This window comes from Tympanuchus pallidicinctus, unplaced genomic scaffold (assembly GCF_026119805.1).
Source record: "Tympanuchus pallidicinctus isolate F22 unplaced genomic scaffold, pur_lepc_1.0 scaffold8, whole genome shotgun sequence".
Taxonomy (NCBI): Eukaryota; Metazoa; Chordata; class Aves; order Galliformes; family Phasianidae; genus Tympanuchus; species Tympanuchus pallidicinctus.
Window position 1 is genome coordinate 37,835,103 of NW_026294802.1, and position 25,994 is coordinate 37,861,096.

Genomic DNA, 25,994 nt, shown 5'->3' on the forward strand with positions numbered 1-25,994 from the left:
ACCTGGCTAGGCCTGAGTGAAATAGAGGCACCTTTGGTATCTATCAAGAAGTAGAACTTTGGCATACTTCCGTGGAGTTAGTTACATTTTTAGAAGGTACTGAAGGGCACTGACAAGCCAAGATAATGAATATAAACGTGTAATCTCACATCAAAATGTTGTCATGGGCACAGGATTCAAACATGTAACAGGTAATGATCTAAACACGATCAAAATGTGAGATGAGCTATAAGGTGAATTCCGCAACAGAATGAAAAAGCTAAAGGAACTTGTTTACAGCACATGGGTACTGTACTTGTTTATTTAAGTTTCAAAGGAATTTCTCAAAATAGGGGTGAATTTGGGTTTCACTTCATTTTTTTTAAGATACATTTTATTGATTTCTGGCAGAGTTGAGACAATCCATGTAAATCCTGTTAGTTGCGATCCTAATGAATAATGCTTTTCATGTAAAATGTTGTTTGCAGCATGGTATGTGACAGAATTCTGCCCTAACTGTATTACATTGTTGGTGTTGAAAAGGGCACGAAAAGCTTTCGTACTAGATGGATCAACATAATTACTGCACATTTTATCAATTTGAGAAGAATTTGATTGGAATTCCTCCAAATCTACATTTCTAATGAGTATCTACATCCCAAATTAATTCAGTTGTTTACCCATACGCTCTTCTCAGGCTTTACAGAAGTTTGTGGTCTTGCTTGTTTGACTCAAAATGTAGGGACTTGAATAAGAAGCTGAAGATGGGTGACATATAGATTATTTTCATTCAGCTGCATTCTGCTGTTTACTTGATGTAAGTGTCCTTGTGTGAATAGGAAGTACTCCATCAGGCTGCTGGGAAGTTCTTGACTGTGCCCAGTCAACTTTATCTAGAAGATAAATTGTTAGGATACTTTTAAGATCTTGGGAAGTTTTGTGAATTTAATTGTACTCCTTTAAGGAGAATTCTGATGGAATTCTTAGATCCTGAAAAATAGAAAAATGTCTCTGTCAATATTGTCAATATTGGATAGGCAAACAGTGATGTTCAGATCTACCTGTGATGGGCAGCGGAATGGAATGTGCTTCATTGTTGAAGGGAGGGTAGAGAAACTTTGTTGTTAAACTGAAATAACTGAAAGGATCTGGATCCATGTTTTAGGATGCGGACAGAAATGAAAACACATCAGTGTTCGTAACAGGAAAAATAAATGTTTTAAGAGTCAGCTGCCTTCATCAGGGTAGACCACATGCGAATGTAGTGTACATGAGATGGAGGTTGAGTGATGCATTTCTGAAGATGAATATCTGTACTGGTAAAAAGGAAGTTACTAGGTGAGGCCTGCCATGTGTCTAACGCACACATCTATTGCGTGTACTGTGGATACGCCTTTCTACTGTGAATGTTTGTTATTGGCATTTGAAAAGTTCTAGAAAGCACATTCAAAAAGAGCAAAGATAAAATACCAATAATTGAGACTTGCAGGTGCGGTTGTTTTCATGTTGAGCCTATTTGTAAGCGATTAATTAGAATAAAATGTTGTCTTCAATAACTTCTTATAAGAAGGCTGTATCTCACCAAAATAGGTAATGTTTTGATGTGTATTGTCATGAATCTGAAATGTATTGTCTTTTTTTGTGGGCCAAAGCAAAATGTGATTATTAGTATGATCCAAACTAAGAAAACTGAGTATTTGAAGTAAAGGAATACAGGAGAAAAACAAAGATGCAGACACTCAAGGCCCACATAGTAATATCCATCAAGAGAAACAGATATTATTGAAGAAATGACTGCAGACTGTATTTCTGTCTAGACTTCAAGTGCAGAAGAAAATTCAGAGGTTTGGATGCATAGCTGTGTGTGCAGTGGTTTAATGGGAAACAGGAGGCAAGATGGATGCTGCTCTCGGTTGTCTGGACATTGCCATTTTGGATCTGGGATAACCGTGTGTCAATCAAACAAAGTTTCATTGACACATATTTTATGTTCCAGCAGTTTTTCAGGAATGCTGCCCATCTTCACCTCCTCATGTTTGCCTTAGAATCTCTATCTGTTTTTCACATTTTCTTCTTTTCTTTCTTTACATTAAGAGAGCATATGATTTTGTCCTCATTTCCCAGTGCTGTCCTACTGTGCAGGGGTTTCACGTAGTGTTTATTCCTTCAGCCTGTCATTCTCTGCTCTTCCTTCTTCACTTGCTCTACAGAGGCTGCCAGGTAGCTTTCAGTTTCCTAGGAACTTCGACCTTCCCAGCAGGTTTTGCTATACTCTACAAACAAAGGAAGAAGTTAGAACTGGAACTCTTTTAAATGTCCAAACATTTTGTAACAAAGTGTGTATTAATAATGCCAGTTGGAACACAGATTTTTTTTTTATTTTTTTTTTAAACTTTGGGAAAGCAGTCTTCTCTTTATAAAATTCTGCATTCATTTTGCTTTTCAGTCTGCTTCTGTCTGACCTTGTCAGTAAGGGAAAATTGCCAAGAGGCACCAATGAGAGGCTACTTCAGAAGTAGCAGAGTTTCAGGCATTAAGGCTACATTCATATTAGTAAATTAAGCAGTGATTGGAAATATTTCCAGGCCCCTGCCACATTTTTGGTCTTTCCAAAGTGACTTTATTCCAGAAATTTTCCAGACATTTGACTGTTTCCGTTAGACAGTTTGCATGCTAGCCCTGTATTTCGAATGGTATGTGAGTATAATGGCATAGATCTAGGCTGATGTGTGCCAGCTGATTTCAGCAAATAGAAATGTGCTCAAGCATTGCTTAATTGGGTAGCATAGATGCAATGTCAGGAAAGTTTCTACAGACCTGCAAGGTCTTTATTTCTTCTGCCTTGCCCATCTCTCTCCCTTGAATGCAGTTTTGTAATCTCAAGTGTCCAAAGTGTTCCTGTCTTTCCATCCTATCTAAAATACATATACATCTAAATTTATTATTGTGTTGTCTTCCCCACTTTTTTACCTTCCTTCAGTGTGGACTGAACTTTCTGTGAGTGATATTGAATGCAATTCTTTGTCTGTAACAAACTACTTGGGGGGGGGGTAGAGTGGGGCTCTCTCTTGTTTGTCTTCAGGTACATAAATAATGAAAAATAGGAATAAAAAGAATAAGACTAGACGTTGAGCGATGCCTCATCTTCCCTCTACTGCACGTCAGAGACTTGATGAATGATTATATTTCCTGTGAACTACAGTAAATTTTGTTCTTTAAGCTGACTGTATGCTAAGGGAATCTTTCTCTTTAAACTTGCTCAAGATTTTACCCAAAACATTTCAGTCAATATTGAAAATTATAATTCCTTTTTTCTTTCACATTACTTATGAACCAGCTTAAGCACGGTGAAAGTAATTGAGGGATGTGATAAAGCCTTTTCTATTTTGCTTTGATTAAGTGATGTCTACATAGCTGTAAATATTTCTCTCTGTCTTACAGGATGGTGATACTGGAATTGATTTTGGACATCGCTCCAGTTCAAGGCTGAATTTAAAGATCTTTTTGAGGCTCAGAAGAAGCAGGTAAGTTACTAATCTTTTGAGAATTATATTCTGCAGCTTTTGTGGAATTGCTGTTTTTTGCTCGCCAGACCATATTCAAATAGTTGCACTCTCCTTCCTCTCATTTACTGAGATGTATGGCTGCTTCTACTGTGATGACATCTTTCAGGCTTTCCCTGGCTTTTAAGTGCCAACCAGAGAGAAAAACAAAAAAAAACAAAACAAAAAAATAACAACACAAAACCTAGCAAAAAAAAGGGAACATGGTTGTTTCTGCAAGGTCTCTGGAGCATTGGAGGATATAGGGATAGAAGAAAACTCCACTGTAACAAGTCAGATTTTAGCTTCACCCTGTAGGGGTATTGTCACGTTCTGCCCACGAGCTGAAAAAAACCATACTTGATGTTTTATCTATAACCTGATCTTGTTATCTAGAAAATAACAAGATTATTCCTTAAGAATAGTGAACAAAGATACAGTATAAAAGATCTTTTTATTTAATATAGTGTCTTTTGCATTTGCTCTCAGGCTTACTGTGGTAACGCTGTTGGAATCTCATGGTTGACTTTTGCTATAAAAGGATTTTAGTACAGTTGGTAGAAAGAAATTAGTACAGCGATCACTGAGGGTAAATTTTTGTTCCATAATTTTGTTTATTGATGAGTGGTTAGAATGAAGGTTCACTGAATAGTTTCGATGCATCATATTTGTTTAGAAAATTCTTTTGGATTGTATTTGTATAATTTTCTGCAATAATTGAGCATTTTTCAGCAAAAGAAAAGATAAAACTACTAATGAATTCCTGTGTTTCATAGTCCGTTAAAATGGGAATGACCTCTGTTCCATTGGGAATTAGGAATATTCCATGATGTCAAATACCATGAGTTCAAATCTTATTTGAACTGCAATGTGTGTTAACAGTCTGAACCTGCCTGTTCAGAATTGGTGTACGTAGTACCACTCTGGGATTGGCATTCCTGCACCTAATACCTTGCTTTGCTCCAGACCTTCACATATATATTGAGTAAGTCAGATAAGATACGAGTTCTTTTACCTTAGGGAGATCTAGAAAGGGATATTCTGAAAGTATTTATGTAAGATAAGAGCTTAGGAAGCCTCTAGCATCAATTTCAGATTTTTCATACTTGTTTAGGCAATATTGTCACATACAAGTTTCAAAATGTGCTCAACATTTGCAACAACAACACACAGGTCCAACTGCTTATCTATACACTGCTATTTCCAGAGTAAAGACATACTATTTCTCTGCATTTGCAGCAATTTCTAAGGTATTACAAACTATTTAAATACAGCTATATTCTTCTTAATAGAGCCATCTCCATGGACTGATGGCTTGGAAGAAAAGAGATAGTTCCAATAGAAGTTGATGGTGAGAGTAATTAGCGTTGAAACTGCTTATAAGGAGTTTTCTGAAGTTCCACCCTCTGGGAAGAAGCGTGGGCCTTTTTAACCTCATTTGAAGCACTACCAAACAAGACGATTCTGGTATGTGGTCCTCTGTGGCTGTCTTTACCCACTGGCTAATAAGAAAGAAAATTCCTTTCTTCTGAATTAATTTCACCTTTTTTCAGTGAGCTTAAGTACAGGCCTGAAGGGTACAGCATGACTATGGTGGAACCAAGAAAAAAAGGGAAAGATACAGTTTGAGCCTAGTGTATTGTAAATCAGAGGGTGTAGAGCACTGAAAACTGTAGACTTTGATCATGTCGAAATTTGTGTATGGTTACGTGTTAATTATGTAGCAGTGTATTTACAAAAGAGTGTTTTTTCTTATATTACCCAGAGGAGAAACCAGTGAAAAAGGTTCAGATTCTTTGCTTTCTAACTAGCGGTGCAAACATGACTGTATTCCTATTACGTATTTATACATGTTTGTCTGAGAGGTGTAACACAGGCAGTGTCTATGAAGAAGTGGTATTTTGGAGAACTGTTTGTTTTGATAGAAACGTGCTTATTTTAATAAAGTGTCTTGTATCTGAAACCTGATGAGTCAAACAGATTTTTTTTGAGAATGTTTTTCTGGAAATTGACTGTTTTTGGTACCAAATAATGTCAGAAATGCAGTAGTACTGACTTGTGCATCTATAATAGCTTGGCAGTATCATTTTATTGAATTCCAATATGTCTGGAACTTAAGGCATATGGAGGAAAATAACTGTTACTCTGTTTCCTCCATTATTTTCTTCCATTACTTGAAGTTAAGTCCGATCTATAAAAGTGCTTTCTGTAAAGAAAGCCAAAGTCTTTTTTGGCTTCTTCAGCAGTGGTCTCTATTTTTTGCAGTACGTGAAAGCGGGAAGGGAATGTTTTTGTAGTCCACGAGGAAATAGTAGTAAATTCTGACTACTGATTCTTCAGTATGTCATACAGAGTTGATGCATTTTTATGGCAGGATATGGTGTCTCTGCACTGACTGAAAGCTACGATTCAGTCATGAGAGTAGTGATACAAATACAAAAAAAGAAAATTGAGTTTATGAGTAAATTTTTATTAGCATAGAGACATGTGTTTTTTCTACTCTGTCTTTAAACCATTGAGACTTCAGGAGGAACATCTAGAAAACTGAATTAGAGTAGGAGAAGCTGAAACAAAGATAGAAGTCCATACTGGGAAAAAATGATCTGATTTTCAAGTGATGACTTAAATTGACACTTAGAGATTATTAGTTAACCAGTTATTTCTGGACTTTCGGAGTTATTTAGGCTTTGATGAAGAAGCTGGGGTAATTTTCTAAATATTTTCTATTTTTTTTTGTGTGTTAGTGAACTGAATTGCAGATATAGAATTAATTATTATTGAATTGATCTAGCTCTCTGTGCTGTATTGGCAATTTGTAGAAGGAGACACGGTGCTGATTCTTGGCTTTTTCTCATGCTGTAGGACATTACACTTGTGAACTTGTGTATGCTTATTGTATATGGACGCATTTTGTTTACCTACTAAATATTCAGTCTTTCTCTAGATGTTTATTTTATGTAGTACAAAAATACAATTTTGTATTACAGTATTGTCAGATTAGTATGAAGATACTTCTCACAGACAGTTGTCTTGCAGCTGAACTTGAATTCTCTCAAGAGGTATGGGAGGGCATACTGCTGCTGGTGATCATGTCACAATGCCTGAGATGTGAAACATTTGATGCCAGTGAATCATCCAAGTCATTCCATCAGCCTGGTGGTGGGTTGGCATTGCCTATGTCCATGGCAAAGGCTAAAGCCTTCCGCATGTCTGGTCAGAAGACAGAAGTGAAGGAGAGAAAGAAACACAGCATAATACTGGAAGGAAAATACAGTATCTGCTTTCCAAAAAGTAACTGGATGTGGGCCGGTGGGTTTTATCTTCAGTCTAGTTTCTACCAGGAAGTCTGAAACAATCAGTACTTTACTTTTTAAAGGAGTAGATACCGAGTATTGGGGAATTTTGAATCACCTATCCAGAACTATTATTAATAGCTGTAAATTACTTATTTGGGAGAGCCTGAAGGCAATGTAAATGAAGTCAACTTCTGCCAAAATGTAGTTGATAGAATTGAATTCATGGTCTCAGACTAGGAGGTGTTAGATTTTTGCTATGATTATACGAAGTATCAAACCATGGATTTAAGCTGGCTGGGTTTCAGTTCAGCTGAACATTAAGTGCAGTCTAAATGGTCTGGTTTGCTGGGAAGAGCACTATTATAATAATCTGCTTTTACAGCCCATATCAAATACGAACTTGCATCACTTATTACAAAGTTTGTGCTTTGGGAGATATTTTCACAGCATCTAGGAGTGATACCCCACATTTCTTGGAATTAGTCCTTAATGATACCATCTTTAGAAAATGAGCTGTTGCTCAAATACACTGATTATTTTGTGGTTTCTATCATAGAAAATTTTAGGGAAAAGCTAGCTGAAATCTGGCATTTTTTTCTAGTAATTTTATGACATAGAGAGAGATGGCGTGCATTTTAATAATTTTATGCTTCTTTTTTTTTCTGCGGTGTGAATAAGAGAGGTGAGAACTCTTAATTTCTAAGTGAACTGAATGCAGGTTTCTAAATGTGGCCTGCTTGAGAACAGAGGACCATTACTGTAGTTGTCATGTAAAATAAAGTTGGAGTCTGAATCTCCTTTTTAGCTGTCAGCTTTATTAAGGAGCTACTGGTGTGTTGAGCTAGGCACACACATTATATAAGCAGTGTGTGGTAGTGTCTAGGGAGAATTTTCTCTCTCCTCTCTGCTGCTTTATTAGGTCTCTCTCACTCATTCACTGTTGCCCTGTCTTACTCCAGCTTTCTGGCTGCAACTCACAGCACAGTAGGTCTAATGTAGATTGACGCCTTTGCTAGAGGACTGATTGAAACTTGTGTCTCATAGTTGCTAATGCTCACTCAACCATTTTATTGAAGATAAAGTAAATAAAATAGATTGCCATATGAGAATTCTCTTGAAATCAAATGGAATAATTTGACAGGTTTAAGCCCATGAAAAAGCCTAAGCATTGAAGCAGATGGGAATGCTTTTTTATGCACAATATACCAGGATAAGGTGCCTGCTGGCTTGATGTTAAACTGTTAATGTTTTTTTTTTTTTTTTTTTTCTTTTACCAAAAGTCTAATTGCTGGAAATAGCATAATCATTTCCAGTGAAATTTCCATTGTTCTTTAAATTGTTACTTATTTCAAATAGACAGATTTTGACTTTAAAAAAAAAAAATCTAGAGTAATGGCTATACAGATTTTCTTATTGCGTCTTTAAGAGACTGGTGATGATCATGTTGATGACTGAGGTGTGAAGCGTTTGATGCCAGTGAATCATCCAAGTCATCAGCTAGATAATGGCTTGGCCACAAAGAAGGATAAGCCTTGTGCACGTTTGGTCAGAAAGCAAACCAGAGATGGATCACCAGTCTCTTAAAAGTTAATTTTAAAGCCGTATGGTGTGGTACTACTTCTAGAGTGCATTGCAAGATCCTAAAGATTAACTAAGGTTAAGTTTATTAGTTGATAAAAATGTTTTTGTGAAATAATGCAAAGTACATTATTAATTTTATAGGTTTTAATAATTAAGTAACTAATTTAGAATATTACATTTAAAGCTGCTAAAATAGACTCTGACGGTTCTAAAAATAAGTATGAAATAGAATTGTACATTAAAGATAAGAACTGCTACAGGTGTTGTGCCTAACTATTTAGAATGATGTTCAACAAAACCCAAATATTCTATTTTTTTATTTCATAAAGAGTTGCTGTAGATGAGTAGTGTAGTGTGTCCATGTTATTTTTAGAAAAAAGATGATACATAATAAACAAGGTAAGATGAAAAAGGTAATATTTACCTCTTACTCTTATATCTGGTTGACAATAGGTATTGTTTTTTTTTTTTTAGTTGCACCAACAGGTATGTGACTAGAAGTAGTATCATAGAAGTTGTTACTTGAACCACTGGTTCAAGAAAGCAAGGCACTTGAACTTCAGTTGAATGCAATAAAATACTTAAAGTATATTTTATTTTTTTTGAAGTTCAACCATTTGTTATCATAGAGTCATCAAAGTTGGAAAAGACATCTAGGATTATCTAGGCCAACCATCCTCCTATCACCAGTATTGTCCACTAAGCCATGCACTTGATGTTGTGTCTCTTCCTGACCTCACATACTTTGAAGACAACCTGTATGGATTTCACACAGTATTTCTGAGAAGAAAGAGAATAACCACTAAGTGTTTGAAGGGTAGTGACAAGAAGGAAGAAGGATCTCTTAGAATAAACACAGGGGTGCATCTGGAGTTAACAGAATGAAATTAAGAAAAGAGGTGAAATGTAGATAGATTGTCATGAGAAAACTTCTGTAAGTTGGTAAGCTGCACTGGGATACTGAATTATGTTCCTAGAGAAATGAAGGAAAATGCTTTCAGTGGGATCTTTTTGTACTATTTTGCACTATTCTGCGCAGGGCAGCAGTCACTTGCAACTCTACTATAGAGAGTAGATTATTGTGAAGTACTTGAATGGTAGTCTAGTTTACTGCTTGCATCAGTTACATACTGAGAAACTGATAAAGAGTGAGTTTCTTAAGTGTATAGAATATAAAGTGAACAAGAATAAAATGATGTTGTAAAATGATACATATATATTCCTTACTTCAGCTTTACAGAATCACACAGACTCACAGAATCATAGAGGTTGGAAGGAAATCATCCAGTCCGACCCCTTGCTAAAGCACGTTACCTACATTAGGTTGCACAGGACAGTGTCCAGTAGGGTTTTGAACGTCTCCAGAGGAGACTCCAAAAACTCTCTGGGCAGCCTGTTCCAGTGCTCTGTCCCTATCACAGTGAAGTTCTTTCTCATGTTCAGATGAATCTTATGTGTTCCAGTTTGTGCCCATTGCCCCTTGTCCTGTCACTGGGCACCACTGAAAAGAGCCAAGCCCCATGCTCTTCATACTTCCCTTTAGATATTTATAAGCATTGATAAGATTATAAAAAGACTGCTGATACTTAAGGATGGGAAGCTTGTAAGGTTCCAGGAATATTGGTTTTGAAATAAATTGTGAATGAGCTATTTGAAAATGACTTGCAGGAGTGAATTGAAAGACTGGAAAAACATAGTAAGGATGGATTTCCAGATTAACTGGCTAGAATAGTTACTTGTGTTGATATGATCAGTGGAAGGGATGGTGCTAGTCAAAATCATTCTGTAAATATGATTGTGAAGAAATCTAAGAAAATGTGAATGATATTCTCATTTTTTCCCATATTGGTCATATTTTTAAAAGGAAAAAATAGTCTGCTGTGTTTATAATCCAGAGGACTGGCACCAACTGAGCTCTGGAGAGATCTTTTCTCTTTGTTGTTGTTGCCATGCTGATGATTGTGTGTGTCTGGCCAAGCTCTTCATGCTCTCGCATCCCAGACTTCAAATTTCGGCGCTTAAAAAATAAAATTTAAGGTCTGTCACCAGCAAGATAGGGCTTCCCAGCCTCCTGGAGGATGTCTCTTCTTGTTCATCCTATTGCACACTTTCTGTTCATGAAGCAGGATAAAAGAGTTCTAGCTTTGTTTTTCTGTGGAAGGGACAAGACAAAGAATCAATAGCTCTGCTTCAGATCTTTGTGTTAGCTCTTTCATTTTCCTCTTTTACGTTCTATGAATTAAAGTTTTCGGGAGGTGTTGTATTTCTGAGGAGGCAACAGAGAGCATAAGTAGTATAATTAGATTTTAATTACATATGTAGTGTTTCCTTTTTTCTTCTTTTTTCTCCTCTTCCCTTGTAAGTGATCCAAGATGAAGATTCACTATTCATTTCTGTGTTGGGATGTCTTTCCTATGTATCACAGGTTTTTCTAGTTAAATTGGAAAGCCATTGGACATTACCATTGGGAAGCAAATGCATAGGCCTGTATGCTCTCCAACACACTGATTTAGAGAAGGAAAAAAAAAGCAAATTATACCAAGAGAAATAGAAACCTCAACAGTAGTTTACATTGGATTTCTGTAAAACTTAAGGAAACCAAATGTGGTTTCCATTATTTCTCAGAACAACTCATTTGTGCTGCTTTTCAGCATGGTTTCTTATTTAAACATGTACGAATTGATTGTGAAAGGCTGATTTTCACGTTATTGTTGCCCCCGTTTTCCAGAAACACAATAAACTATTTATATTTTCAGGATGCTCTTGAAGTTACCAAATCCAGAAACATGTCTGTGACACATGTGATAAATCAGCTATTTAAAATCTTCGTTTTAAATAGAAAAAAAAATTGCAAGCGATATAGAAAGCCGTTCCATACGTCTGACCACATATGGAAGAAATAGCAGCAGATCTAATTCCTGCAAATAAATGGGATCTTGGAAATGGAATAGATGTTTATGTGATTGCTTTGAGAGTTAACCTCCCTAAAAAGCTGATTTTATATTAGCTTTGTATTTGTAAGGGATGCTTGTTAACTGTCTTGGAGAGTGATTTCTAGTGTTCTCTGGAAAATGCATTATAGGATCTGGCAAAGGAGGAGGTAATGATTTTTTGATGTGGGCACTGTCATCTAGGAACTGGACAGAGATCTCTGTCCCTTAGGAACCAGCCCTCGACATTTTAATGCAGTCTGTATAACAGCTATTTAGCGGTAATAGCTGTCAGTCATGGTTTACCGGAGGTACATTTTTAGTGGTGATTTGAAGGGGATACCCATGCCTAAATGCATTAGATTTTTTACACAACCCAAAGGTTCAGTTTCATTTTTGGAGGAACTTCTACTTCATTTTTCTGAGCACGAATCATCTGTAGAAACAAAATAGGTGGTATTTGGGTTCATGTGATGGCTCTAGTCCCACCAAGCATGCATGTGTGGATTTCAGTACGTGAAAATTCAGTGTGTTATTCAGAATTAGTGATGGTTCTGTAGAAGAAAATACCAGGTATATATTCATAGACTGCAAATTTATAGCTGCCTGCTTATAATTTTGAACAATACATACTGACATCTTAAGGGTAAGCTATCAGGCTTGCTGCATTGGCATGTACAAAACAGAAATTTAGTTGCAGAATCTATATACTTCTGTTACACATATTTTTGGAAGTACTTACACTAATGGGAAACAGACAAAAATTTCAGTTCACTGTTGTATACTTGAAGGACAAACTCAGTTAAATTTTGTTTTATTTCTCTTGAAATACACATAGGTGCTCCCATACTTCTGTAATTGAATTTCCAGCCTAATAAGATTTTGTATTATTCTGGCCAAGTTAACTGTACATTTCAAATTAGAGCAGATGGATATAGCGTGGTGTGACAAACACATGTTGTTAATGTTTTGCAACTAACTTTGAAACTACTGTTTATTATCTGAGGACAATGTACTACAGTAAAGTTGGTGAATATTTGCTACAATAATAGGCTGAACTGAATTAACAAAATGATTGGGAAAATATTTCAAGTTTTCTCTGACTGTATTATTCTGTGATGGCTTTTTTGAGCCCGTATTGTAAGAAATGTGGAAGGTAAGCACACCCATTTGTAAAATCTTTCTTTACTACAGAAGTATTAGACTTCTCTTTCTCAAAAATCCTTCTAATAGCTAAAGAATGCAATTAATAAAAAGGTGCTGAGGTTATAGAACCTCTGCCCTCTTCCAACAGTTCATTATTAACACTACACCAGAACTAGTAGTCTCTTTTAACTCCTTCAACATAATACCTGCAAAAAGAAAAAATGGTAATGAGTGTGGAAAGTCTCCCCAGGTGCAGTGGGAAATCCATCACCTCAGAGCAAGGCACTTGTCTTAGCAATCTGTACTGTGCTGCTTGGCTTTGCAGAGAAGTCGCTTTGGAGCGTCGTTGGTCACTTTTGTCCTGAGGCCCTGAGTGGCAGCAGGCAGCCCCAGCACTGGGAAGGAAACAGCAGGTAAGGAGAGGGAGGATGGGAGCACCTTTAGCTGCTGCAGCTGTTTGCCAAGCGTAGGTATGCAGACACCCTTGAGCCTCCACAGAATATCTTTGTACAGGTCAGTGGTTAAATCACATGCTTATATTGAAGAAATACAGGCTTCAGGTGTTTTCTGTCTAAAGATTGTCCTGAAATAAGTTTGATCTGAGCAGCTGTTAATTTGCTTATCTAAGGTTGGGCTTCCAACCTTGTGGAGTCCAGCAGTTCTTTACTTTGCATTATAAAAGAGAGTGAAATAATGCCCTTACTTATATGAAGAAAAAAAAAAAAAAGAGTTTTTTATCTAAAATTTTTCACGTTGCACTTTTAGAAGAATGAATATTTGTTCTTTGTCTTTCATTTTCTACAGTAAAAATAGAAGATTTGCCTAATGCTATCCTTTTGGAGAGTGAGAGGTCTGACAAAGTATTAATATTACTGCAGTCTTATCATTTACATTCTTTTAATTTTGCAATTCAGAAATATTTTTAGTTCAAGGTATTTTAAATTTATTTGATTTATTAGGCTTGAAAAAAATGTATATTGGATTGATGAAATGTATTTGATAGGAAAGTATTTTGAAGTTATTACATTATGAATTTGAGCACCCTGTCCAAGACTTTAAAGATCCTGGAAGATAGAGCATGTGATTTAATTACCTCTTTTTCATTTTATGAACTTGACCTCTGTTTCCAGCCTCGAGACAAAGAAAGACAAAGTACTTTGAGCAACTGGCAGTTGATATCAAGAAAGTATCTCCCACATCTCTGTCACATCCCATAGTAACAGCCAGTCCTTAGCACGGATGTGAGATTTCCCCAGAAAAATTCTGCCCCCCAGCTGGCGAATTCATCTGCTGCTTTACTTCCTTAGATGCTCTGAAAAATCCTCTCTTTGTCTTTCAGCTTCTACCCCAGAAATCTCTTTTCTGTGTTAGGTCTGGCTGTGAAGAGGCATCTAGGGCAGCGTAGCCTACCAGCCTCAGTAGGTTTTTGAGAGTGGCCAATTTGCTCTGCTCCAAGAGATAACTGTGATATATAGGCCGTAGGGTTGTGTTTTGTCCTTTCAAAGACTGTGGTGTGATTGTACATTTGTGGAAGTTTACTGTATCTGACCCAGTTGGTTTTTTGAGAAAGATGCTGGATACTTTTTTAATAATCTATTCAAGATGTTTCCATTTTCTGAGGAAAACCACTAGATCAAAATCCTGTGTTCTAATATTTGGGACCTGAGTCTATTAATGGTAGCAAAGGCTGATGATAATTTGAATGACAGTGCGAGGACTGTATTCCTTCAAGAACAGTCAAGATTCTGGATCATGACAGCACATAAGGTTAGGCTGACCACATAGGAGTAAATTTGTCTTTTATAAGGAAGCCCATGTTTGAGAGAGGTGTTGGAGAGAAATCCTCAGCTCTCTGGGCTGGTGACTTGAACAGTATTGGCAGTCTGTAGTAAGAAACATATTTGTGGCATCTTTTTCTCTGCAGTTCTTTCGGCTGCCAATTTTAGAGGCAAATTGCAAAGCTTTTCATGAAATTACAGTTGTAGAAGACTACTTGGTTAAATATTTTGGATTTGTTTCTAGTATCAAATGTATTATTATGTGTTAGTAGACAAAAAGTTCAAATTGAAGTGTAAGCTGACAAACACCGAGTTACTTCAAACAACCAAAATAGGATATACTCATCCTCTAGCAAAAATTCAGACTCCTGAAACATAGGAAGTTATCAGGGAGCTTTAATTTAATTGCTAGATGCTTTGATATATTTTAGATTTGATTTATGTGCTGTTCATTTCCCTTAACCCAGCAGTACTGTTAGTTGTTTGCACTATGCTGATGCATGGCTGCTTCCCTGAAAGCACAACAATTTCAGTAGGTCTGAAGGATAAAAAACACTTTTTCTATGTATTCAAACCATATAAGAATAGTGGAATAAAAAGTATGTTATTGAATTATTTGACTTTGCTATGTAGTATTATAGTTACTGTTAAATATGGCTTTTGTATTTCTAAATTTAAGAAAATAATTAAAAACAACAGAAAAATAGGTTTAACCTCATTTGACCTTTCTGACGTTCAGTCAGTTGAAAGGTTTGTAAGACGTTTAATTACCAAATGGTACGATCATTATTCATCTCATCATTTGATATATAACGTCAAGTGAATTGCCTCCCTGGAGTGCACTGTGTTTCACAGATCAATAGATTTAGTAAGAGCTTGAAGGAGAGCTTTATGCATTCGTAGAAAAGAAGGAAAAGCATATCTGCCTTGTAAAATGGCTTATGGAGATATTCTGTGAGCTTGACGGAGTTACTATTTTATTTACTTCTGAGGAACACAGAATCCTGTATCACAAAGACATTTATTAAAATATTGTAGAATGCTTTATTGAAAATTAAAAATACTGTTTCTGTACTACTTTATACAATATAGTAGCTTTAAAAGTCTGTCTTGAACATCTTCTGCATCTACAACTGCATTTTAGATACAGCTTCATTCAAATCTGTTAAAATAATTATGCTTATTATAACTGATTTTTTGCTTTGACATAACACAACAAACATGGTATGACAAAAGGTTGTCTAAATACACTACATATGATTGCTTAAACTGTTCACATTTTTCTGCAGTTCTAAGCAGGTCTGGTTATTTCCGTTGTTTTTTTCCTCCCTTTTTTCCCATTTATTGTGATATTAAAAGATATATTTGCTCATATGGAAGGAAAAAACCTTTACCCTTATCACTAAGGGTAAGCCACCAATTGGCTAACTTACTACCTATACATACTGAATAATTTTCTTATGAATTGTTTTAGTTAGTTTCAGAATGGATAATTACATATAGGATACTTCAGGTTTACTTTGGCTTTTCAGCTGACACCAGGATTTGGCCACACTGGTCTGATCCCCTCCTTCTAATGGAAGGGATTTCCAAGGGGCAGAATGAGACTCCTGGGGAGGGTCAGGCATTGTGTTTGTTGCTCTTCTTTCTTCTGAAGTTTCAGCTGCTCCATTTGCTATCTCAACTCACCAGCTTTCTGCTTAAAAAGTAAGAAAATAAAAACATGTTTCTCTGATAACTCTTATATTAATGAGGATAAGCTTTTTATCCTAAATTTCTGCCTTCTTGTTGGTGCCTGTGTCAGTCAGGCGCTGAGGAAGCTGCAGTTCAGCCACGCAAATCCTCCTGCCTGTGGGACACCAGCAACATTTCCTTAAAAATTCTCCTTCCTTATTCATGTCACTTACAACCCATCATCTACTCAAAGATTAATTTGAATTGTGAACAATATCTAAGCTTCCATAATCCCTTGCTCTTGTCCTCTTTCTTGAGCTGCTGTTCTGTGATGGAGAGGCCATAATTCTGTGGTGTCTTGTTCCTTGGGCCTGCCTAAAGTAACTCCTGCCGGGAGCTGTTTGATGTTTTAGCAAGGAAATTCTTACCTGTTTTTGAGAACAACTTGGAAGAATTGTCAGGAGGCTTTCACAGTCTGAGATATTTGCTTTCTTTAATTCTTGTGAATGTAAAACCTGATTTGTGTGGACTCCTTTCATACAAAGTCAGGTGGGGTTGTATCAGAACAGAACACAGGCAGTGTTTCTGAGCTTTCATTCCTGCATTTGTACTCACAGCGTTTTTAAGCAAATTAGCAAAGCAAATAACACCAACTTCCATAATAGTTAAGATAGCTGACAGTATTGTTCCTTTTACCTATTTTGCAAATGTCTCCTGCTGTCACTCACTGTTTACCAATTCCTCAAGTTTCTTTTAGGAAAAATACTAATTCAGTGGATTTCTCTCTTTTAAATGATGTAAATACTAGTTATTCTTAGTGAAAAGCTCCTATGCTTATTAATAAGCAAGAATTTTAAAAGAAGTGTGGGAAACCTGCAGTCTTTCTTGTTGAAGTTGAACATCTGTAGACATTTTTGTCAACTGTATCACATAAATATGATTAGAGTAATTAGTGTTAGAGTTTTGCATGATCATCAATGGTCTTGATGATACATCAGTCTGTGGCTTGACTTGACAAAATTTGAACCAGGATTTGATTTCAAAATGTGTACATTTAATTTTGAGACTGTTAATAGATCTTTGGCTGAATAACCAAATGTATGCATTTAACATCTCTTTGGACTGTGTATATCAACAGTCATTTATTTGAAGATGTTCTCAAAAAGCCCTGTTCTATTCTGTTGGCATTTGTGTTTACTTGCCTTTACAGTTATTGCTTAATAGTAAATAGCCTAATATAGTATGTGTTTGGAGTGTGAAGTCAATTTTGAATGAAAAATAATGCAACTATTTAACTGCAGTGTGATCTTGATACAGATAGTGTCTGTAGGCGCTGTGGGTGTTAGGATAAGGGGTTGTTGAGTGGAAAAGTACAGCAAAACTTCAAGAGAAAAATGGCAGCTATCACAAATAACACTTTTTCATGGTACTGATACCAAGAGTGAATGGGTATGAGCAATGGTACTGAAACCCAATGACCAATTGTTGTATTTCAGGCAGGCCTTTTTGCTTAAGTAAAACATCCAGCATTTTCTGAGTGTTTGAATACACACAGATAAATTCTCAGAAGGGAAGGCAGTTGAGAAGAAGTTTCAGTTAAAACTTTGGAATATCTCTGCATTTGAAAGACATCATGCCACTGTAATTTGCTTCCCTTTTAAACACAGGACATTTTCTTCAAACTTCACATTTAGCCATTGCTGAGCTCTTACAAGCAGAACTATTTAATGAAAGTACATGATTATGACTCTGCCATATTTATTACTGATGGTGAACCTCATTGTGATGATAATACAGGGTGAAAGAAGGCCAGATCAGCTCGTAAGAGGATTTGTCATGCTGTCAAAGATGATGTGGACAGTTGTCATTGGTCCTACATATGTAGGCTGTATACCATAATGCTATTAGGTGTGGTGTGAGTTACGCTGGGTTTTCTAAAAGATCTCTATTTTGGATATTGTTTCTGAAGAGTTCTGTGGTGAGCTTCCGAGTGAGATGAAGGCACTTCCAGAGTTCTTAAAGCACCACTGTCTTTGTCCTGGCATTCTTCAGCGATAGTGTCAGGAAGGCAAAACCATAGGTAAAAGACAAACTCAGACTTGAGATCTGTCCTGTTCCCTTCTAGACAATGGAACTTAGAAGTTCTCTTTGCTTTTTCCCAGGGGCAGGGAGCAAGAATAATTTGACTTCTTTGGTCTTGTTATAAACTGAATGATTTAATAAAGAATACATGGAAAAAAACAAGTTAGCTTTCTGGAAGAAAATATCCTGAAATCTCTACCAAATGCAATTGCATATTGTATGTGATACTGTTCAAAGCTGAGAAGCAAGAGTTCAGAAAATTACATGTATTGTGATATTGCTGGGGATGGTCCTGAGAAAACTGCTCTAGGTGACATGCTTGAGCATGGGGAGAGATCCAGAAAGGGATCCAGAGATCCCTTTCAACCTCAACCTCATGATTCCCTAATTGCCTTAATTAGCCTACATTTTGATTACAGTTTCAGATATCCACTGATACCAATTTTTCGTAGCTGTTCGAAGCGCTGAATGATGGAACTTGGCTGTGAGTGATCTTTATTATTGGAATCAAAGACAATCAGGGTCTCTGAATGAAGAATCTAGAAGCAGATTCTAGAAGCAGGTTTGGAGAGAAGAGAATCTTGAAACACATAAAATTCTAGAACAGGTTCCTTGAAAAACATGAAGTTCAGATACGTTAAAATCATTGGAAGTTTTATTTGCATAAAACATCTCCATCTGCTTTATACAGCTAAAAAAAAAAAAAAAAAAGATAAAATCTATTGCCACGTGTAAACTTAGGAGCCCTTCTTATTCAGAGCTTCATTGAAACAATTTTGGTTTATGTATCTCTACTGATAGTTCTAGAAGGATTGTATATTTTAGTGGTGGTATTGCTGTGATATTCTAAAAACACAGATAAGATCAGTATCTTGGGTGTTCTCTGATAAGACGAATTTTAAGTAACTTCATACATGAAGAATGAAAGTCATATAAATGAATGTCATCATATAGTCACAGAATCACCAAGGTTTGAAAAGACCGCCATGATCATCCAGTCCAGCCATGCACCTTCCTCCAATTTTTCCCCACTGAATCATATCCCTTAATACAACATCTAACATCTTCCTGAGTAGCCTGTTCCAGCTTCTGGACACTCTTTCAGAGAAGAAATTTTTCCTAATATCCAACCTGAACCTGCCCTGGTGCAACTTGAAGCCATTCCCTTTAGTTTTATTGCTGGTTAGATGGGAGGAGAGGCCAACCCCACCTCACCCACAACCTCCATACACGTAGTTGTAGAGAGTGATAAGGTTTCCCCTGAGCTTCCTGTTTGCCAGACTGAACAACCCCAGTTCTCTCAACCACTCCTCTTAAGACTTGATTCCAGGGTCTCAATATCTTTCCTGTAGATGTCTGTCTTCTGTATTCCTAGTCATTATGCAATAATCTATGCATAAAAAAGGAATTAATAAAGCCAGTATTATACAGAAAGGTTGTTGTTTGCTTTCAAAACTCATGAAGTAAGAAGTTTTGATTATTTCTTTTTTAAATCTCTAATGTACGTTCATAGACACCACAGTAAGTGAGCTAGATGAATAGCTTGTTCATACTAATCCAGTTATTTTTAATAAGCTTTTAAACTTCAGATCATTTGGTTTTTTGAAAAAGCTGTGGAAATATATCAGTTGGTAGTGCAGAGTATAGCATCTCCTAAAATTATGGGACTAAACTCTAAGCAAAGTTTTATGTGGATTCTAATTGCACTTTTCTGCTTCCAAAACAGAAAGAACAAAACCAGAACAGCAACAACAAAACAAGATCCCTGCTCTGGATTTTATGATTGTGGAAAAAACACTTTAAAAATATGGCATTTGCATATGGCCTGTGCAATGTTTTCTGTCCTAAGTTGTTTTGCAGAACTGTCATAGTGTGTGTGCACAATCCTAGAAGTAGCTTTAATTTTCCTGTTTTGGGAAGCAGTAACTTGCAGTAGCTCTAGTACCATCTTTAGGGCTCTACACGTGCATACATGACAGTGTGTGCTTACCTACACACCTGCATCTTGCTGTGTTTTATGGATGTTCAGACAACTGAATTAACTCTAGACCTGATGTATCCTGATCTTGCGGAAAGCCTGAAGCAGTATCTCTGAAATTGAGTATCCTTCATTCATTTCATACCAGAGATTATTGGTGACCTAGTTAATATCTTTTTGTGTTTATGATTTAGTTTTAAACATTTTACTTTTCCCAACTAATTTAATTAAATTAATAAAATCCTGAATAGCCTGAAAGCACTTCTTAAATTTTTTGTTTTATCAGACTGTCTCTACAAGTACTGATGTGCTGCTATGTATCTTAACCTGCCAAAGAGGACCACACTGTTATCGTCAGCTTTGATCTGTATATTTGTGTACAGAAACATCCTAAAGATCAAGAAACTTTATTTTTACACTGCTTGTCCAACTGTGAGAAAAAGTAGGAATGTTTGTGTTTGGAAACCTTGTAGTCACTCAGTTTGGACTCTCATCCATGGGATATGGAACCTGTCCTTTGGAAAACAAAATTACTGATGTAATTTGTGGAATTTTATTTTCTGGCTCATTGAAAATAACTACATAAAAATCTACATGATAATTTTACTGTTTGCTTTTTTTTTTTTTTCTTAATGTCAACTTTCTCTTTTTTCTTCATAACCACCTTTTTTTTTTTTTAAATTTTTATTTTTTCCCTGAAAAATAAAAGAAATAAAAGAGGAAAAAAGATTCTGGCAATTCAAGTAGACTGCACATGATCAATAAAATAAAGAAACACTGAGATTGCAAATTGTCTGATCTGCATAAACAAGAATTTCCATTTGGAATTTCCAGTTATTTTGAATTGATACAGTAATTTTTTGAGCTTTCCAAGCTGTGGCTATGTGCCAATTCTCAGCTCTCATCCCCTCACTTTTGATATTATTGTGAGGGGATGTTTGGGGAATATTTTTCGTAAAAACATAAAGTAGCATTTAATGAGTTGTTGTGATTAATCAGAGTTTTATTATTTGATTCGTTGATCTGTACCTTTTATGAGGTACAGTGTGCTTATCAGGTAAGAGTGTGTGTGATAACTTCTTCTAGTCATTTGGGATTAAAAAAAAAAAAAAGAAAAGTTTTTTTTCTGTCCTGGGATAAGTGTTTTTATTCCAAAATGTCAGTAATTTTTAATAGGAAACACAAAATGGAGATGATATTTGACATAGCCACATCTTGAAGACTCCTTCTCTTAAACTCATTTTTTTTTTTAATTGAATGCTGTGTTAGTGAATATATTAAAAAAAAAAAAAGAAAAAGAAAAACTAGAACAGAACAAAGCACAACAAAGGTGTAACTACAATAGAAAGACATATCTTTACCTCCCTAAAACAGCCTTTGAATATTAAACTGTTTAAATTGAATATTAAAATGTCCTTAGGTTTTTGGTGTTTTTTTTTTTTCCATCTCCCTCTTTTAGGAAAACAAAACTGACAAAACCAACCTTGTTTTCAATTAAAAAATGTTTGTTAAAGCAGTGTTGGCTCACATGAACAACGGTTGTGAAATTCAGTCCATGGTTTCACCTTTTACGTGATATTATTGTATTTTCCATGTTGTACAAGTGTGTTCCTTCTTTATGCAATGTAATTGTACTACAGTATTTTGGGTATTAAATTGTTCTTAATAGTTATGTTTAAACCATAATTAGAATTAAGTTGCTGCAAAGTTAAATTGGCAAAACCACACATCTCCTTTGTGGTGCTGCGGGTGATGGTGAGCATTCCTCTCTATCTTCAAAGAAACCCATTTGTGAAACAAACCAGGTGAACATGGTATCTGTTTCATAGGAGTAAATGAGAAAATGAGGAAACATAACTAGCTAATATATGGCATTAGTCCACTGTGAATGAATGAGTTGCTCTGCAGCCTTCTCATCAATGAAGTAAGTGAAATTTCTGTTACTTCACTGCCAGAGATACAAATTTGGGATTTTCTTACAGAATTAAACAAAAGTTGCTAACAAAAGGTGTTGATAACGATGTTCTAAAATATAGTATCTCCTTTTCCATGAAGCTTATAATTTAAAATATCCTAATTAGTTAATCTTATTTTAAGTAGTTAATATAATGCACCTGCTCTGTCTTTTGTCCTGTTATGACAATTTATCCAGTTGAGAATTCTTACCACCAGACATGAACTGAATTCCTGTGTTCTTCTGGCTTGACCGTCCCTGCAGAAAGTGCCCTGCTGAGGAATTGTCTATCTCCTTGGCTACCATAGCCTACATTTGCTATTTTTAGTATACTTTGTAAGAAAACAGAAGTTTTGTGAGTCGATGCAACCATGCTCTCTGTCTGTCTGTGTCCCACAATAATTCTTAGACCTGATGGTCAACTTCAAACACATTGCTGGAGGAATAGTGGCCTCAAAGATACTAACATCCATGAAAATAGTTGTCTTGTATAACAGAAACAGCCAAAATAGTGTGTCTGGTGAGGAAAATTTTTTTACATCCGTCCATAGTGTTATTCATAAGTTCTGTTGCTCTCTGAAGTAACTCTTCTGAGAACTAACTTGTTCTGTTTATTTATTAATTCCTTATCCAACTGCAGTACAATTTTAGAACTATTTAATTGTCACATGTTATTCAGAGTTTTATTTGAAAATTTCATCATGGGATTAATTCTGTTCAAGTGGAAAGAATCTCTGTTCCTTAAAAAATGATGTTGTTTTAGAAAGTATGAATTCTTCACTTTTTAAACTGACATTGCAACATTGAGCACTTAATTTTTTATTCAAGTGTAGAGAGAAAAGTTTTAGGTAGATAATTATGGGTTATTTCTTTTCTGAATTTCAGCTCCTATTGGCCAAAGGAATAATATAATCTGTGAAAGTAGATTAGTTGTTTTTGTTGTTGTTTTTTTTTGATTTAAAGTTGTTTTTTCCAGGCTATGTAGAAGATATACATATATATGTACATATACACAGGATATATATGATATATGATAGATATATATGATACATATGTCATATACACAGGAGAGAAACTACGTACGAAATTCTGTGAAAGTTTTGCACGTATTTATATCTTGGTTCCATCTTGGTGGTGACATCCGGAAATTATTTCCGTGTTTTTAATGGAAGATTATTTATCTTTTTTTCATTTTATCCATCTTTGTAAGAAAATTCCTTGTGGTAGAAATTCATTTCCTTGGCATTGCATTCTATTCCCAGTATCCATACTTTGGCTATTTACCTTCCAGTTTCAGCAGCAGAGAAGACGTAGGACAGACTACAAACTTCTACACAAAAGTAGCACTAAATAACATTAAATAATTTCAGTTCAAAACTCAGTCTATCCAATGCAGCGATGAAACGTAAGTCCTGGGGAAACAAATAATGTGGGACATAATAATGAAGAATTCAGGAAAGGTCATGCAGTGGAGGTTGAAATAATACCATATGAACTGCTTTACTTGAGGCATGTTCTGTTTTTTAAATGCTTTGCTTGCTTTTGCAATCTCAGCATTCTTTAATGTAGAAGATTAAACAAAAGTTTCCTTTTTTAAAAATAATCATAACAGTAGTTCCATTACACAGATTTACAGACTTCATATTCATCACAGTGTTATGAAATTGAGTTCTATGCCTTAGACTTCACCCTTCCATCTAAGTAGATGCAGCAATATGATGCTTCCTATGTGGCACTTGAAGAACTACAAAAAAATGAGACAAACAGTGCAGGTAGACTTAATAATTATATCTTATAAATTATTTAATATATTTTAAATATAATATATGCACGTGTTACATTTCATTCAAAAAGACCCCTAAGCACTTTAAGCTGTGCATAAAAGAAAATTGCTTTTTTCCACTTGCTTAAATGCACCCTCTGCTGGGGTAAAACACAACAGCTGTGAAGTGCAATGTGATCTTGAAGCACAAGTGTTCAGGAATTCTGTTTTATGGCTCATCTGCAACACCACAAATAGCCAAAACTTTTAGACAAGTATGGAAAGGTATTTAGTAGTAGTTGGTTCACAGTGGAAAGTGTCACCTGTATAATCTTGATTCAGTGCAGGCATTTCCATCTTACCACCCAATTATACTTGCATATTCATAGACTGAAGAGTTGCAATTCCTAGTAGTCTCGTCCTTCAGAAATAACATGTTTGGCAGCATGACGTTATTTATGTTAAAGGCTGTTGAAAATAACTTCAAGGGACTGCTTTACACTGTGTTTGTGTTGTTCCTGTGTTGTGGTTGAAACCATTTGGTTTCTTTTCAGGAAAACCACTCACACTGTGGATGTTCCTGCTTTAAAGAAACAATAACAGAAGACAACTCAAGCTTATCTTGAGTTTCTTGTTGCTTCTGGGAGGTGTGTTAATCTTGCAGGTGTCTATGTTTGGGGACCAGAATTGGAGGCTTGTTTAGAGATAGGAAGTACTATTGTGTGTTCTTTCCAATAATTTACTGTCAGAAGCCTTACAGAAGCCTTGCAGGTAGTATAACAGAATTGAAAAGCAGAGGCTTTTCGTTTTTCCTGTAAAACAGGAGTCCAGGAAAGAGAAAGGTTGGCAGTAGTTATCCCTTCAACAGTGATAGGTTTTGCAAAACATGGGTAAGTTCAGTGGAAAAAAAAAGTCTTAAAGTGTGGAAGGAATGTTCTGCCCTAGGATGAGTGACTTTGAAATTAAGCTTCCCTCCCCCCCCCCCCCCCACACACAGAACTTTTACTTTATTTCAGTCTTTTTTCTTCTGTCAGGTTTCCACCAGTAGGTACCATCCCAACCATTATGTCCTTCTAAAGGCCATGTGTTACTTAATCATAATACTTTATCTGAAAGATGAGTGAAATAAAGAGACTTCGCAAGCAAATAGAATTTTTTACTGTACATTCTGTAACCATAAGGGGATTACTTGACCTCTTGTGTCTTTTGCACACATCAAACTCCATTCTGAAGCTGTCTTAAAGCTTGCAGTAGCTCATCCTCTAGGGATTTTCCTTTTGTCTGTCAGTCCACAGATAGGAAAACATGTCCAGTCATATTTTGTCATATGTAGAGCATCTCTTCCTTTTGATTGTGAATATTCCTATCAAATACAAAAACACTTTGTTGCACTGAATCTGTGACTGGCACTTACGTGTTTTTTTCTGATTAACAATTTGGCATCTTAATTGGGGTTGATTTGGGAATTCATTGAAGTCAATTAAGTCTTTCCTAAACTAACACTTGTTTTCAACCAAAAAACCATAGAGTTCTCTGTAAAAGAGTGTTTTTTGAAGGCTTAGATGTGTACATTGCTTTGCAGCCCCAGCTATAGAGACAGGCATGGGCATGTGCACGCTGCTCTGGCTCAGGCCTAGTTTCAGCCATGTCTGCTTACAAAACATCCAGCTGTTCCTTCTGCTTCATGTGAGTGACAAGTGCTGAGTAAACTCCCATTCCCTGGCTGTATCAGTGCTGTTATCACAGCAGATCTCGCTTCTTAATGCAACCTGTGGCTCAGAGATGATGGCATATGGTGCTGCAGCTATCAGCAAACCTGCTTTTAAACTACCACCTATGGCTTGTCTTTCTGACGGTATATCTTATTTCCTGTGACATTTTTGTTTGCGTTGGGAGGTAAAGGTGAGTAACTGTACTTCTATATGAGAAAGCCTTCCACACTTGCTGTGGTTGTTCAAGTATGTCTTGAGAACTATGGTGATCTCTTAATTTTCTTTTCAGTCCCTTCTCAAATTAAGGACAGCATGTAACTCCATCCTTAGAACCTGGTCTAAACTGTACTTTGTTTCTAAAATTTTCAAGACTATAAGGAATGTCTAATAATTTTCTTAAGAGATTCCACATGGCATTGATTGCTTTATTTTCCTAATGAATTTAGTCCAGGTGAGTCCAGTGCTGGAGTAATTATTAGTAATTTGGGAATTTACTTGTAGATTTTGTGGCTTATTCAAACAGGTGAGTGCTATAGTTGGGTAAACAGCATCTCTCTGGGTTAGCTATCTGGCTGCCAGG

At 36.0% G+C, this 25,994-nt stretch overlaps 1 protein-coding gene across 10 annotated transcripts in view; it reads left to right on the forward strand.

Moving 5' to 3' along the window:
* The window catches only part of FOXP2 (forkhead box P2), a 410,804-nt gene that overhangs the window by 121,327 nt on the left and 263,483 nt on the right, over positions 1-25,994 (forward strand). For all 10 annotated transcript variants that reach the window (XM_052668438.1, XM_052668441.1, XM_052668442.1 and 7 more), the window contains exon 3: positions 3,421-3,503. The gene's annotated coding sequence lies outside the window, so the exon portion shown is untranslated. The remainder of the gene's footprint in view (positions 1-3,420; positions 3,504-25,994) is intronic.